Below are 17478 nucleotides of genomic sequence, written 5' to 3'. Positions count from 1 at the left end.
TATACAGCCAGTCAGACAGACAAGATACAAAATCAATCACATTTCATCATCATACAACATTCAATCACTCATAAGCTGTTATTCAGTACTATTTACATTTAGAACTGATAGCACGCTTATTTTGCTTAAAATAATTAGCTATTACTAGCTGACCGAGCAGACTTCGTAGTGCCTCAATCGATAAATAAAAGACCTAAACTTTTGTATAAAACAAACTTAAAACAAATAAAATGAACTCGTCCGACGGGGGACACATCAAAGGAAAAACAAAATTGCTATTTTTATTTAATTCCGAGCATTTTCATATTTATCTACCTTTTAAACCTTCTCTGGACTTCCACAAATAATTTAAGACCAAAATTAGCCAAATCGGTCCAGCCGTTCTCGAGTTTTAGCGAGACTAACGAACAGCAATTCATTTTTATATATAAAGATAGATAGATAGATATGCACCGCCACTTGAACTAGAGTGGAAACATATTTAAATTTTAATCGCGCGAAAACTGTCAAAGCAAACTTAAAAGCATTTTCTGTCGCGAAATAATAGTACCTTTCGTATTATCGTAGGACAATAGTGTCGTTATTTTGATACATATTATGTTGTGATTTAATGACCCAACGTAGAAGTCATCTTCAGAGGTCGTTGGGCTTTATTGACTACTCAAAAACAGACAGACTAGTGTTGTTTTGTTGACACTAATTTAAGTAATAAATTATCTTTGATGTCACTTAACTTTGACGTCAAATGAAAATGTAAGTGTAGAGCAAAAAACATTTACAATGTAGAGTAAGAAAATTCAGGAATCAATCGACAGACCAAATTATACACAAAATTACGAGTTTTTAGGTAATAGCAAAATTAAATAACTTTGTAACCTAACATATAATAATACTAGCGATCCGCCCTCGCTTCGCTTCGGAAACTGTAATTTATTATTGATTTCTCCACTATTTAATGTTATTATACATATAAAGCTTCCTCTTCAATCACTCTATCTATTAAAAAAAACCGCATCAAAATCCGTTGCTTAGTTTTAAAAATTTAAGCATAAATAGGGATATAGGGACAGAGAAAGCGACTTTGTTTTATACTATGTAGTGATATAATTATTTTATAATAGTATAGGTATCGCCAACTAGAAATTGTTTCACATGAAATACTTCAGAATGAAACAAATATATTTGTCCATGTTTTTTCCTGGAACTCAATCTGAACTTATTGAGTTATTAACCTGATTCGTGAACACTTCACTTACTGACGCTGTCTGAAATAATTATAATATGTTTTTGTCACTGAATTTGTTTTTAGGCATTAATTGCTTTATTATTTGGTCTATCACTGTATTTATTATGTTTAATATTTAGTTATTATTATCACGAATTATTAATGGGAATCGAATGTGTTGCCAGCGTAACCTATATTCAGTAAATTACTTCGATACGTAATGTATATTAGATATTGTATGTTATTTATGGGATGCATAAATGAAACTTGATTGTGGGATACGAATAGCGTGGTCGCGACACATAAATCACAGGAAATATCCGACGACACAGATGTCAGAAGTTGCCCGTCGCCAGATAGGACAGAATCCAGACAAGGACCTTCCCAATTAGGCCAAAACACAAGCTTCAAGTTAAATTATCTTTTCTTTCCTTCTAATTGAATTCTGGGTAATTGTGGTGTTTTTGTTCTATTTGCCTTTAATATAAGCGTTGGTAGCCTGCTGGTAATTAGCAACGTATTAATAAAAACAGCTTCACGGCGAAATTATAACACTAATTGAACATGCATTGGTTTATTAACAACATTTAATGCGAATATAAAATTAATAATTACGATACAAAGTTCATGCGACATCTCGTGTTATATGAAATAACTTTGTTGTTCATTATACTATTGATAGATGGCGCTGTTTTAAATTTTTTGCACAAGCAGTTGTCCATTGTGATTGCACATAAAATTATTATTATTTTAGTAGAATTAACACAACTTTATTTGATATTGTTTGTAATTCATTTTATTTACTATATTAATTCACATTCGACAACTTTATTTATATTTTACTTTATGAAATACTCTTGAATTATTGGCTGATAATTCATTGGGTATTTTTTTCATTACATAATATTTCGTTTGAATTTTTAATTTTAATATTAAGTACAACTCGGTGACAAAAAACATTGTAATCTTCAATAGATTAAGCCGCTGTCAAAAAGCTGTGTGAAACATGGTGCATTATTTTCTAATTGACAAAAAGGCTTATTAGCTTAACAAGCCGTCCAAAACTTCACTCGTGTAGTTTAAAATTACATCATTTGAAGATATATAGGCTCTCCCGGATCACCACAACCGAATATGTGGTGCGTGGAGTCTAGAGTCTGACTATTCTAATATCCGTAAAAAATCGTAATTTTTTTTTTCATTTACTTCAGTTTTTGCATCCATATTACATTCAATAACATTTCATACAGTATACCAGAATTAAATAAAAACAATAACTACAATCTCGGAATAAACAAAAGCAATAATAAAATTGGAGTGTCTGTTTGTAATATTGAAATTACCGCTTTTTACTACATGCATATGAATATTGTACGGTACATAAACCAAAATAACATTTTTTACAATTTTTGTCTGTCTGTCTGTCTGTCTGTTTGTTCCGGCTAATCTCACTTCACTGATATGTAGGTAGCTGATGATATAAAGAGTAACTTAGGCTACTTTTTTTAGACTAGCTTCGCCCCGCGGCGTCACCCGCGGTACGACAAAACCGCGGGAAACATCGCGGGACTCAGCTATCAATAATAAAATTTAATGTTTCCGAAGCGAAGCGGGGGTGGATCGTTAGCATAAATAATAAAACAAAAAATCAAAATTAACGTCAAAACTACGATAACCTAAAGGCTGGTTTGGATCCAGAGTGCTCAATATGCACACGTGTCAATGTTGTGTCAATGTCGTTTATAAATTGCTACTAGAGGATGTTTTTTTTTTGATTAATTGTGTTTCTTAGAAATCGTATTAAAAATACGAATTACATATTGATATTATATTATTTGTTGTTTTCTTTCAATTAAAAAAAAAAAGATTATGTTTTTTAATTTGATTATCGATAAAGTTGATTATTGAAAACACGAATAAAAGAACATTTTCTGAAAGTAAATCGTAGCTAGATCGATTTATCGCCCCAGAAATTCCCTGTATACTAAATTTTATGAAAATCGTTGGAGCCGTTTGACAGATTCAGATTATATATATATTTATATACAAGAATTGCTCGTTTAAAGGTATAAGATTAAGATTATAAGAAATGACCCATCGTTTTTTTTCTTTTTTTTTTTTTCTTTTTCAACAGTTGTAACTATTTTTCATCACCGTCACTGAACAGTAGGGAAGGTCAGGGAACGTAAAACAAAGCTATTACCTCTATTAATATTTCTCGAGTTTCTATTTCAGATTTTAGAAATTTAACATTCGAAGATCGTAATTAAAAATGTAAGTATCGTTTTAATTGGTACTTTCATTTTCGATTTCAGTAATCGATTAAAATATCCGCTTCTATATTTCAGGATGCTCCAAGATTTGATCTGAGATGTCTGAAGCTTGCTGCGCACTGGACTTCTCTAAGGAAACAAGAGATGGTGAGTTACATTTTAATTCAATTTGCGGCTGCGTGTGTTGTTACATTGGTAAGCAATACGCTTAAGAGGGTCATTTCAAATTGTGCGGCCAAAAAAGTTACGATTTCATAAATTTAAATTTTCTCTAATTTTCCATTTTTATAAGTATTTAAGAATGTTCAGAATAAAGAAATGCTTTATCACAATCAAGTCATTTATTGATTATCTATATACATCAAAATGAATTGCTGTTCGTTAGTCTCGCTAAAACTCGAGAACGGCTGGACCGATTTGGCTAATCTTGGTCTTGAATTATTTGTGGAAGTCCAGAGAAGGTTTAAAAGGTAAATAAATAGGAAATAAATAAAAATAACAATTTTGTTTTGCCTTTGTTACGTCCTCCGTCGGACAGATTTCTTTTGTTTGTTTTAAGTTTATTTTATACAAAAGTTTAGGTATTTTATTTATCGATTAAGGCACTACGAAGTCTGCCGGGTCAGCTAGTATTACATAATATTCATTTATATTTTTCATTTTACGCATTTGATAACGCCAACACGGATGAAAATTTTAATAGGAACTTTTTGAAAAGCTTATAATTCATACTTCTTTTGTTTTTAATAATGTTCTAATATCCAGTTAGTTTTCCTTTATTAAATATTATATTACATACTGATCAAATAAAATTGCCGAATTTCAACACGCATTACTGAAAAAATAGCAAACAAGTTAGAATTTGAATTTCGAGCCAGTGATACGAATGATATTTGGGGTAGTTCTTAATATATAACTCCTAATTTAACAGTGTTTCCGAATATTTAATTATAAGACCACGTGCCTGTTTTCAAGACAACAAATTTGATGTAATAATTACGGTAACATTGAGGTTATGAGAATTAAATCAAATGACTCGTTTTTGGCCCCAAATTTGAAAACGACCTAAGACTACTATTTTATTTATCGAGGAGAGCAGCAGTAGGCGTATTTTCGGTAGTCAGCAATTCTAACTTGTTCATGTTAATTTTTATTTTTTATTTATTTATTTATTGATGTACACACAAAAAAGAAGACATAGTAGAGAGTAATAGGAAAATTATGTACGAAGGCACTGCTTATTTCTTTAAGAAATCTCTTCCAGCAGACCTGCGAGAGGATTATGAGAATAATAATTAAAAGTGATGAGTGTTCATCACATTGGTAACAGTTTAACACTGTCAGTAACTATGGCAGGCAAATAAAGCATGCCGCATTTACAATCAATGACACACACTTTTACAGTCAAGGAGTTACGTAAGTCCGGCGTTTGGAATCGCGCCAGTCGGGTGGGGCGCCAGTTTCAGCGAAATAGTTACCCTTATTTTATTTTATTTTTCTAAAATTGTTTTCGTTGCATTCGTATCGCTTAAGAAATCGTTTCGCGTTATTCTAGCTTTGAATTGGAATGCAATAGAAAAAAAATGGAGCAATACAGTTCTGAAATACGGAGTGCTCGGTCTTAACTAAGCGATTTTTTTTATTAATCTACTGAACTACTTCAATATGTCGTCTTCTGTTAGAAGTTTTATATTTTATATAAGAGCTATTTGTACTTAGTCACACGAATCTGTTGACTCCGCAAATTGATTTTAATAGTACAATGGGCTATAATAGTGCATGGATTGTGCAGTAAAAAAAACACGTGTGGCACTCGGGAACTGCCGCGGTAAAACTATTGCATAATATTTGTTATCAACTTAGGCAATTATAATTAGACAATAATAATTTAATATTAAAACAATAATAAAATAAGACCACGCTGTTTTTGTAAACATTAACAAAAGCAAAACATTAACTGTCCCCTTCACACTCATAAGCTAGACCGCGCGAGAGAGAGATGGGCAGACTTTTCATGATGCACATGCAGTGCGATGTCACGCCGCGCGATTATTCACAAACACTACACAAGCGCAACGTATGAATGTGTTCAACACGAGCTACATGGTAGGCGGAGTGGGGGTGTTAGGTTTCATTTTTGTTACGGAATTTCTTGATTCGGTCGCCGCAATCAAAGCCGCGATAAAAGCTATGCAATAGCTTAAAAATAAAAAATAAACTAGCGCCATCTAGGTAAAAAACTATACAACACCAACGCTTAAAATAAAACGGTACTTAGCGTAAAGCAAAAATAACTTATGATGAGAATTTATAATTACTAAGCTTTTAATTAAAATAATTAAAATAGCCAACGCCATCTAGTGTATTTTTATTAACTTCGATATATGCGCTCACAGGATTGTAGAACTTAAGATTTTCGTGCAACTGGCATTGCGTGTCGAAAGCAAAAACTTACTTTTTTCCATTGTGTATATTTTGGAGTTTACTCCTTAAGAATCGATTTACATATATAGGCCCGGGGTATGAAAATTATGGGGACCAAAATCGTACTAGAGAGTATAGCATGTCACACGAAATGCGTTATGCGCCTGATTGGCCAGGTGATGCGTGCGCGCGCCAATCAGGAGCCAACGCGCGGCCGCGTTATCGCAGGTGACGCCGGGCTGCTGCGCCGGCAGTCCGCCACAAAGCCTCGTACTGATCGCGCGTTTCTCTCATTATTGTATTTTCATATATTTGTTAGTCGTTTGTTTTGTGTCTCGTTAATTTGTTAATAATCTGTAGTGTATCGTGTTGTCGTAATATAGAACTATTTCTCGTATTGTTTCGTTTAATTTACCGACATCGTTTTGCTTGTGGCCGGACGCCGTTCGGGTTCGATTCCTGAACGTATCAACTGTTAGTGGGTTGATACCCGAATATAACCCGCTACAAATCATTTATTAATAAAGCTTATTAAATATAAACAATTCCTTCTATCAGTGAATGGACAACTTATATATTAATTGTAAAAGTGAATTATATAGACTTACTTAATTACCGCATCCACGTGTTCCGCAACTCCCGGATCATTCTCACTAGAATACGTAACTTCCATATTTTACTGTATTCAACTGACACAAATTTATATTTATATCCAGTAAACTCCAGTCGTGCGTCGGAGCGGACACACACACTTTTTTTTTTTTTTAAAGAAAGTATTACGTGTTATCGAGCAACACTTCCGGCCTCACATAATAAATTATTTACGAACTTAGGAAATATATAGAACTTATTATTCTTATAATATAATTAGTAATTTCATAATTCGATATTATTAAATAATAATTGTACGTAAATAATCAGCAGAATAATTAAGATGAACAATGTTTAATATTACCTACTCAGTTTGTATTAAAATAGGTCAAGATGATTGTATAAATACCGACGGTTAGCATATCTCTGTTGCATTCGTATTCTACCCACCGTAACGTGTACTAAAGAGAATATATTATTTCGTGTGGAAGTAAATTGTCTCAATTGTCGCCGCCACCCTGAGGATCCGTTTATACTTCAGAAGTGGGATTATGCCAGGCCCATGCATTGACGGATTTGAGACCGCTGAGAAACACAGGCGATATAAAATGCGACGTGTCACCCAAACCGATGCGGAGGTTATTCCAACGTTCCGGCCGGATGAAAAATCTAGCAACGTCAAGGGATGGCTGCACAAGATCGACCAGTTGGATCACGTATATGGATGGGACAACAAAGACTGCCAGTTCATCATGCAGATATGTCTTCGTGGGTCGGCTAGGGATTGTGCGATACACCACCGCAACTATACTACACATCCGCGAATGGCTACCACATGGAGAAGAGCAGGTGCTGTTGCTCCAGTTGCAAGAGGGACCGACTTTCAACCAAAGAAATGTTACGCCTGCCGAAGAGAAGGTCATGAAACAAAGAACTGCAAAGAGCCGCGCTGCGAGGTGTGCCATCGCCCGGGACGCACGTCGGTCAGCTGATGGTATGCGGCCAGCTCTTCACACCCAAAAGTGAGTAATATCTTATTTACAACATACAGCGTATGCATAGATTTGCAAAAAAAAAAATAGTGTTAATTAATGGCTCTAGTCTCATTGCATACATAGACATGGGCAGCAAATTAAATATTCTGTGTGGCATATGCTGATAAGTTAAAAAATTAAAGATTGTCTTCCATGGTTACAATGAGGTTTTGGAGGCTCATACTCGTCGACCTCTTTAGGAACATCCCCGTGAATGTTCATATAGACAACATTATTGTGGCTTTGTGGAAATAATGAATTACGACATCGCTGATATAGATTTAATAATCGGAGAATCAATGATTAATATCAATATCACAAAATTCTGTTAAATTCGTGGGTAGTAGTGAAACTTTTAATAGTACTCTTAGTGAAATAAAATTACAGACCGACTTGTCCGATGAATTTAGGACACAGCTGTATAATATCACAGTAAAGTGCTGATTTGGTACAAGTTTACCTCAATATTAACACTAATGAAACATTTCTTATGAATTCTGTATATTTTGAGCTGGGCTGTATGTCCTATGTACTTTTGGGTGGACTTGTAAGGTCGAAAGATTGCTTTTTAAAAATAATTAATATCTGAGACAAAATCATTGAATGGAAACATAATTGATTAATAAGCACGCGTGGAAATTATTACTAATAAAAATGAGTCTACAAAGTAGTATGAACGTTATGATACTTGACCAATCTACTGACTCAGAATTGCAAGTAACTGATAAAACAAAATCAAACTATTTCAGGATAGGGGCTGCATCAGTTAACAATAAAAGCTGTGTGATGTACAAAAAATAAAAGCTGTGTTATATACAAAAAATAAAAGCTGTGTGATGTACAAAAAAATAAAAGCTGTGTTATATACAACAAATAAAAGCTGTGTGATGTACAAAAAAATAAAAGCTGTGTTATATACAACAAATAAAAGCTGTGTGATGTACAACAAATAAAAGCTGTGTTATATACAACAAGTAAAAGCTGTGTTATATACAACAAGTAAAAGCTGTGTTATATACAACAAGTAAAAGCTGTGTTATATACAACAAGTAAAAGCTGTGTTATATACAACAAATAAAAGCTGTGTGATATACAACAAATAAAAGCTGTGTGATATACAACAAATAAAAGCTGTGTGATATACAACAAATAAAAGCTGTGTGATATACAACAAATAAAAGCTGTGTGATATACAACAAATAAAAGCTGTGTGATACACAACAAATAAAAGCTGTGTGATATACAACAAATAAAAGCTGTGTGATGTACAACAAATAAAAACTGTACAAATAAAATCTGTGTGATGTACAACAAATAAAAGGTGTGTGTGATGTACAACAAATAAAAGGTGTGTGTGATGTACAACAAATAAAAGGTGTGTGTGATCTATGATAAATAAAAGGTGTGTGTGATCTATGATAAATAAAAGGTGTGTGTGATCTATGATAAATAAAAGGTGTGTGTGATCTATGATAAATAAAAGGTGTGTGTGATCTATGATAAATAAAAGGTGTGTCGTATGAATTAGATAATACAAGATATAATTACTGCTTAAACATGTCAATTTCAGGTGCCATACACCAGCGACAAACCAGGCGCCAATAGCAGCGCTGATCGCCGTGGGACACGGCATATACAGGATGGCCGAATGTTATCGAGCAACACTTCCGGCCTCACATAATAAATTATTTACGAACTTAGGAAATATATAGAACTTATTATTCTTATAATATAATTAGTAATTTCATAATTCGATATTATTAAATAATAATTGTACGTAAATAATCAGCAGAATAATTAAGATGAACAATGTTTAATATTACCTACTCAGTTTGTATTAAAATAGGTCAAGATGATTGTATAAATACCGACGGTTAGCATATCTCTGTTGCATTCGTATTCTACCCACCGTAACGTGTACTAAAGAGAATATATTATTTCGTGTGGAAGTAAATTGTCTCAATTGTCGCCGCCACCCTGAGGATCCGTTTATATACGCTTAACTAACACTAAAGGTCTTAATTTTCAAAACAATTTTACCCACCTTGTAAAGATTTCAAAATGAGTTCAACTTTACTGGTGGTAGGACCTTTTGGGATTCCGCACGGTTAGGTACCACCGCCCTGTCTATTTCTGCCGTCTAACTATACTAACACGTTATATCTCAAGGTGAGTGGCGGCATTTACGTTGTAGATGTCTATTGGCTCCCGTAACCACTTAACACCAAGTGGGCTGTGAGCTCGTCTGCCCACTTATGCAATAAATAAAAAATTAAAAAGAACTGTTATGCGATGGATATTCTCTGTTCTTTTCCCGCAAAGCGAGATTCGATGTGAATAAGCGAACCTAAATCGCTATAGCGCTCTCTCTCTATCGGACACGATATAAAAACGCTTCTAACCTCATCTAATCTTGATCTAACTTAATTTTCTTTTCTTTGGTCAACCGTCATAAAAACTAGAATTATTTACCTATTTATTACCTTTCAATGCCCCCCACATTCTGAAGATGAGTCGTATAGTTTTGCTGAGTTATCATTATCAGTCAAAAATACAAGTAAGTGTACAGAGCTCGTAAACTTCAAAACATGCAAACAATATCACAGCCTACTTGACATTAAATGTGTAAACTATATAACGGGTCTGTGACTGAGGGTGCCCCTGGGTATGCCGATGTTACATGAAAGAGAGTTAGACAAAGTGAACTTGTCCTTTTATATTAATAAGGTGTCGTTTCTCGAAGATTCTGCATGCCAGGGATGTGAAAAGTTTGTCGTCGAATATTAGACAAATTTGCACAGTCACGACATGCAGTGTCGAGTTAAAGAACTTAGTGTGTATTGAATTCTCTACACTGCGCCACGAACAATCGCTAGATGGCATTAATTTAAAAAAAGTTTTAAATTAATTGAAAGGAAATTTTCTAGCGTTACAACTAGTGCCCATTGAAATCACAAGGCGAATGCTACCCACCTTGAAACATGAGGCTGAAGTCTCAATGGTATGATGACTATCCTTCAAAGCTGGGAGTATAAAGAAACAGGAAGAATGGTGGCATCTGTCCGTGCTAGTCCACAATATCTCTTACTAGCATGTAGCAAGCTTTGCGCGCTAAGCTCTTGAGCAAGATGCTATTGCATTTCAGTTTCGGGTCTGTGAATGATCTCATAGCTGTGGATAGGCACTATTTCTATACAATTAAAGCTCAGATCACAGGATATTGTTTAGTACTGAAATAGGGCGTGAAAATCAACGGCCATACTCCAAAAATACATGATAGTTACCCAGCAGAAATAGGCAGGATGCTTGTATAAGATAAATTAAAGAGCAGACGGTTAGCGTGACATACAAAACGATCATCAGATCTGTCGTGCTGTATGGATCTGAATGTTGGGTGACGAAAATAAAGCATGAAAGAGGAGTGCATGCGGCAGAGATGCGAATGTTGAGATGGATGTGTGGAGTGACAAGAATGGACCAGATAAAGAATGAGTATATCAGAGGAAGTGTGAAAGTAGCCCCGGTAATCAACAAATTAAAGAGCGAACGGTTAGCGTGGTTTGGACGTGTGATGGGTAGAGAGGAGACGCATGTAACTAGGAGATGTATGGAAATGGTAGTGCAAGGTAGATGGGGGAGAGATCGACCGAAGAAGTCATAAATGTAGTGTTTGAATGACGATATGAGAGAGAGAGAGAAGTGAGTGTTCAGAAGACGGCTGATAGAGGAGAATGGTATAGAAAACACGCTGTGCCGACCCCACCTAGTGAGATAAGATGGAGATAAAGAAGAAGATTGTATAAGCCCGTGTGGGCTTGCGCCCCACCAGCTTAGTCTTAATGACCCACAAGATTTTGGCACAGTCCAGACAGTTTCAACGTAATTACAGAGCGAATTTCTTATGGCGCCAATAAATTAATATAACATGCCGTTGCTGGGCAATAAAATTTTAAAGTCAAATGCTCTTTGCAGTTTTCGCGGCGTTGTTGGTGCGCTGACGGCTTTTAATGACCGGGTCCGTTATTTATGATGTCGTCGTTGTCAAACCAAAATCTGCTATGTGCACTTTATGAGATTTTTTCTTTTTGACCTTTTCGTATAGTTCACAGCCCTAAAAAAACTTATGTGTCTATTGCTTTAATATTTATCTGTAGCTTTCATTTGATATAGTTTTTAAAAATTCACCTTCATATAAAATTTTATACGAAAATATTTTTACTCGTTAATTCAAAATAGAGTTTTTGCACATAGCAGATTTTGATTTGACTGCGATAATATGACCTGTGGCATCAGTCTCTTCGAGTACGGCCTCTTTGTACAGATTTTTAAATAAAAAATGTACTAAAAGTCTTTGCGAATGAAATAATATAAATTCAGTATTGGAGATATTAAATAGCCACGATGAAAGAGAAGAAAATTATATTAGAGATAAAATTAACCACCGCTCTGATCTGAAGGGGAGTTGCTAGAGATAGACAGCAATGAAAGATGCTTGAGGAGGCTATGCCAAGAGGCACATCTAACTGAGAAATATTCTGAAATCATATAAAGCAATTGAACCAACAATCCTAAAAGTTTATGATTCATTGAGTGTGCTTATCATGTTTGATTAACTTAACGTAATCTCTTATGGATTTACAGTCCCAGTTTTCTGCCTATTCTCGCCTGTAATTATATAGTATAGGCAGCGACGTATTCTCAGCAATGGTATCCCATTCGTCCCAAAGGACAGAGATAGGTACTTTGCTGTATAGCTTTTAACATACAACAGTATTGATTACTTGTAGAAAATGTTTAAAAGTTAACGTTGTAGCAACATTCTATTTTCAACAACAAAGCTTATATTCTACTTCTTCGGACACGTTACATTACGTACCTGCAAAAACTACAGTAAGATCAATTCAGTAGTACCAGAGAAACGCGTGCTAGAGAAACAGAAGATTTTTCTTAAAATTTTTCTTTTTCTTTAATTTCCCTCTTTCCGTATTCCTTGTTACTTTTCTTTGAATGTACAGACATACCGGCTTACTGTTTTATATCTATATGTCGGGTTGAGCTCGTCCCGGTCATCACCTGTGTCCTCGTGGTTAGTCATTTGTAGGTTAGACTCGAAACAAGAATACAATTAACTTTCAAATGTCACACGTCATCCACAGATTCACTGACACTTGCCATAAGTCATTGAGCGAGTCAATAACTAATCTACCTATAAACAATTACGATCGCAGTGCCATCTCCGATTCCACTCAGGGGATTAACCTGACGTTTCCACTCTAATAATATATCACAACTATTTCCACTGATGCTCCGACATACATATATTTGACTTTGAACCTGGTCATGAATATGAAGATGTGTATGGGAGTGGTATTTATGTGGTGATGTCCACGGGTGTTCACTGACAGGATGTTTGTCGTTTTTCTGAAGCCAAGCACATAACCTCATAGACGAAAAAATTAGCTAGCCTTCCAGACAGGATCAAATTAACATTACCTCATCAAGATTAAGATAACAAAACGTCCATTACCTTGCTAATTAAACTACGATTCTTAATCTCATTAGATTAAAGAATATTCTTCTTTTTTTTTTTCTAAAGATAGCACTTGTACTAAAATGGAATACTTTAACCAAAGTCAATTGTTTGTTACAAAATTAAGCGCAAGTACTGAAGTTATATGAGTCATAGCGGTAAGCGTTTAACATTAGCGTAAGCGTTTCACGTAAAATCAATTAGTTATAGAAAGTTTTGTCTGGTGCGTGCTACACACAATATTTAACTCTGTAGATCGATTAAAAACTTGACTTTTTTGTCTTTTTGTAAATTGTAATTGTATGTATGTATTGTAAAAGACCCTATCTAGTAATAACTGATTACCATACTGCATCTATACGGTCTGGTAATAGATATCTGGTCTGGTATAATAGATATCTATCTATGCAAATATTGCCACCTATTTTGAAACATATTGACGTTTCAATTATATAAGATCAAGGAATTCCCACGCTTCAGATCAAAGAACATGAATGCTTCGCAGTAACAATAGGCAGGATGATCGCACTCACTTTTATCTTCAATGTGCGCCTTCCACGTAATAAATAAATTAATTACTGTTAACTGCTAAAGAATTTTCCTGAATTCATGAAAATCGGGACTTATCAAACCACAAATTACCATCCGATAAAGAATATCCGGTATTTCAAAACTCTAGATTCCAGAGAAAAAAAAGGGTCAATACCGCTACCGCTCAAGATTTGGACCACAAACGCATCGCATCCAATAACCGGCGTGTTGACACCGAATGTACTCGCTAACCGGCGGTTGACCCTTGATAGAGCAGTCTAAGTGTTCTGTGTTCGAGTGTACAAATTTTGGTGGCAATTTAGTCTCTCCCGTCAATCGATCTCTTTTTTATCCTATCTATGCCGATAACCTCGGGGTCTATGCCAGCTTAACCGAGCGAGTAGGTGAGCTCACAGGGGCTCTAATCTTACGACGATGCTAACACTAGCCCTAGCAAAAGCAGTGCTTCGCAGAATCTACTACCGGATCTAAAACGCGACCCTCTGAGAAGATCCGGCGAGAAACTCAGTGGACTGTGTTTGAGGATTATTTTGTCGCCGAACCCTTCGTCGCAAGCGACGGGTTTGCCGACAATGGTGATCGGTGCTTGGAGTGCTTAAAAGCACCAATCGTCGATCTAAAGTATCCGAAATGACGAGTTTAGGACAGATATCTTATGATTTCCTGCGGAGATGAGAAATTTCTTACTGCTCCTTGATTCCTTAGGAGTCTTCTCTACTAACTCTTTCATTTTCATTGTTCTAGAGAAGCAATTGTAACTTCAGAGCAGTTACCAGCTACCCTGCTTGAGATAGGAATTCGAATACAATGTTATGTTAACTATTTACAATAAATAAATACTTTGAAAATTAACGTTGTAGCGCGCATTGTAAATCAAATTAAAATCAACAAGCTACATTGCAGCCTAAGTATAAATTTATTAAAATAACAGTTTTCATAGTTGATTAGTGAATAAATAGAAAGAATATTGTTTTCTATCTAAGCCCTCAGACACAGCCCACTGAGTTTCTATGTGTTGCTATGTTTATAAAAATGATATCAAAATATCCCAATGAGTTTCTCGCCGAATCTTCTCAGTGGGTCGCGTTTCCGATCCGATGGTAGATTCTGCGAAGCTCTGCTCTTGCTAGGGTTAGTGTTAGCAACGTCGTCAGGTTAGAGCCCTGTAAACCCACGTAATTGCTTGGTGAATCTAGTATGACCCCTCGAGATCACTAGAATAGGTAGGAAAAATAATAACAAATTCAATCTAAGTTACGGTCCTGCCCAAAATCCATGAGGTAGTGTGTATGCTTGCTTATTAAATTTGCACAATAAAAACTATACGCATTCAGTTTGTTAATATCACATTGATTCCATAATATCATAGGCGTTTTATTTACAAGCGGTCTTTCAAACAGCCAGGGTCCTTTCATCCTAGCAAAAACCTACCAACTTGCTGAGCGATTTCAGATATAGGATGTATCAACATCTAGCAGAGTCAATTGATGTGCAACACTTGTAATTCCAGAACCAGGAAGCCGATCTTCAAGGTCACCGTCACCAGTCATCGGCTTGGAAGCGAATGACAAATGGAAATAGAGACAGAATGAGCTTCCGGTATCACGTAAGCACGAATAAAACCAACGAAAACGGGTGAGCTTTTTCCTAAGATTATTAGAATATGATTGACTGACAAAAAACTTTATTTCATAATGACGTAAAAGCTTCATAGTGTATGGCAGGAAAAACAATTGGGCTCCTGCGTTAATAGAAATAAACGGACTACCGGCTTTATGCCTCATGTGTAAGCTACAACTTTTGGAATATTAATATAAGATTTGGGATTTGGATATGAAGAGTGAGACTATGCACACCACAATGCATTACTGTTTTGCAGCAAAAATTGTCGGGATACCCATTCGCGCGGGAACTGAACAAGCCCAATTGGTACCTAAATTTTATAAACGTCACTAATTTTTGTTGTGAAACTTCTTAGATGAGATGGGAAATATTTGGGGGTAAATTTTAAGGTTGTATGACATTTAGGTACATTAAGCTATCAGAGAAAGAAGAAAGATATAACGTAGAGTGGCTGAAGGAAGCTTCTTTCTAACGCTATGCAGGCCGAGAAAAAGATAAAAAACAATATTTATCAATCTTCAGTAAATGGAAGATAATTGTAATTTGTATGTTTTTGCCATGGCTTAAATATTTTTTGTGTTACAACAGCTCAAGGACAGTGTCAACTCTCGCAAAACCATGGTTTAGTAAACTAAGAATACCACAGTTCCGTTTCTCGGGAATGTTCTACTAAATTTCGACCTCATGACACAAGGTGGCATTTACATTGAGGTTCGAGTGTCACTTACCATCTGAGGCCACGCTTTTCTGAGCCAAAAATCGCCAACATATAATCAAGTCTAAATATAATTAACTAAACTACAGGTCCTGCAGTAGTCGAAATTCGACTATAATTAATTAGAATTGTAAGTTTGTACACTATTATGATTGTATTGGAATTTAATAATTATATTATAGAAAAATATAAATAAAGACAAACAATATTTAATCTATTCTTAATTTGACCACAGACGGCAAGAACAAAAGTTTGACAATAAATAAATAGTATGCATGCGCGTGTTTGTCAAATACATGGTAGTGTGTGTAATGTTTTCTTTATTGATTTAATGTATCTTTTATGCATTATTTTAAAAAAATATTAGCATTGTCCACTTCTTCTCTATATTCTCTATAAGTGTGGAAAATTTCATAGTCCTCCGTCCGCGCAATTTTCGTAAAAAGGGATACAAAGTTTTTGCTTCACGTATTAATATATAGATATCTTATAACTAGTCAGGTCATAAGTATTGTCACACAGTAAAAACTTTTCTTTTAGAATGCTGGCCACAAAAAAGTTTATTGAATTCGAATTTCGAATTGTTCATGAAAATAAAAATGTAAACTTTTAGAATTTTACTCATTTTTAAATATGGAGTGGACGCTTAAAGAAGACCGTGTTGCAGTTATTGCGTTGCATCGTTGCGGTTACGCGCCAATTCAAATTTTAACATACTGAAAAATTTGAATATAACCAAAAGATTCGTTTATCGTACCATCAAACGATACAATGAAGACTCTAGTGTAGATGACAGGTCAAGAAGTGGTCGCCCTCGGTCTTTTAGGACTCCAGCAGTGATAAAAGCTGTGAAGGCGCGAATTCAAAGAAATCCCAAACGTAAGCAGAAACTGTTGGCCCTTCAGATGGGGTTAAGCAGAACCACGGTGAAAAGGGTGTTAAATGAAGACTTAGGGCTTCGGGCATATCGAAGAAAAACAGGACATCGTTTGAATGCTCGTCTAATGGACCTGAGACTGAAGAGATGCCGCGCTTTGTTGAAGCGGTACGCGGGAAAAAAATATCGGGAAATTGTTTTTTCGGATGAAAAATTTTTTACCGTACAAGAGAGCTACAACAAACAAAATGATAAGGTGTACGCACACAGTAGCGAAGAAGCGAGCAACCGTATTCCGCGTGTCCAACGAGGTCATTTTCCATCCTCGCTCATGGTATGGTTGGGAGTTTCTTATTGGGGCTTAACAGAGGTACATTTTTGTGAGAAAGGTGTAAAAACGAATGCAGTTGTGTATCAAAATACAGTCCTTACGAACCTTGTGGAACCTGTTTCTTATACCATGTTCAATAACAGGCACTGGGTATTCCAACAAGATTCGGCGCCAGCTCATAGAGCGAAGAGCACACAAGACTGGCTGGCGGCGCGTGAAATCGACTTCATCCGGCACGAAGACTGGCCCTCCTCCAGTCCAGATTTGAATCCGTTAGATTACAAGATATGGCAACACTTGGAG

At 35.5% G+C, this 17478-nt stretch overlaps 2 long non-coding RNA genes across 2 annotated transcripts in view; one reads left to right on the top strand and one right to left on the bottom strand.

Moving 5' to 3' along the window:
* The window catches only part of LOC105841688 (uncharacterized), a 57106-nt gene extending 41706 nt beyond the window's left edge, over positions 1–15400 (top strand). Inside the window, exons 4-6 of the long non-coding RNA XR_009976859.1 lie at positions 3461–3499; positions 3574–3645; positions 15140–15400. This is a non-coding gene — a long non-coding RNA (uncharacterized LOC105841688). The remainder of the gene's footprint in view (positions 1–3460; positions 3500–3573; positions 3646–15139) is intronic.
* On the bottom strand, positions 1784–12659 carry LOC134201518 (uncharacterized). The gene is made up of 2 exons (XR_009976860.1): positions 12424–12659; positions 1784–3627 (listed from the first exon to the last, which is right to left on the bottom strand). It is a non-coding gene; the product is annotated as an uncharacterized LOC134201518 (long non-coding RNA).
* Positions 15401–17478: the final 2078 nt, after the last annotated feature.

The sequence above is a fragment of the Bombyx mori genome, chromosome 27, assembly GCF_030269925.1.
Source record: "Bombyx mori chromosome 27, ASM3026992v2".
NCBI lineage: Eukaryota > Metazoa > Arthropoda > Insecta > Lepidoptera > Bombycidae > Bombyx > Bombyx mori.
This window is presented reverse-complemented; position numbering and strand designations above follow the sequence as displayed.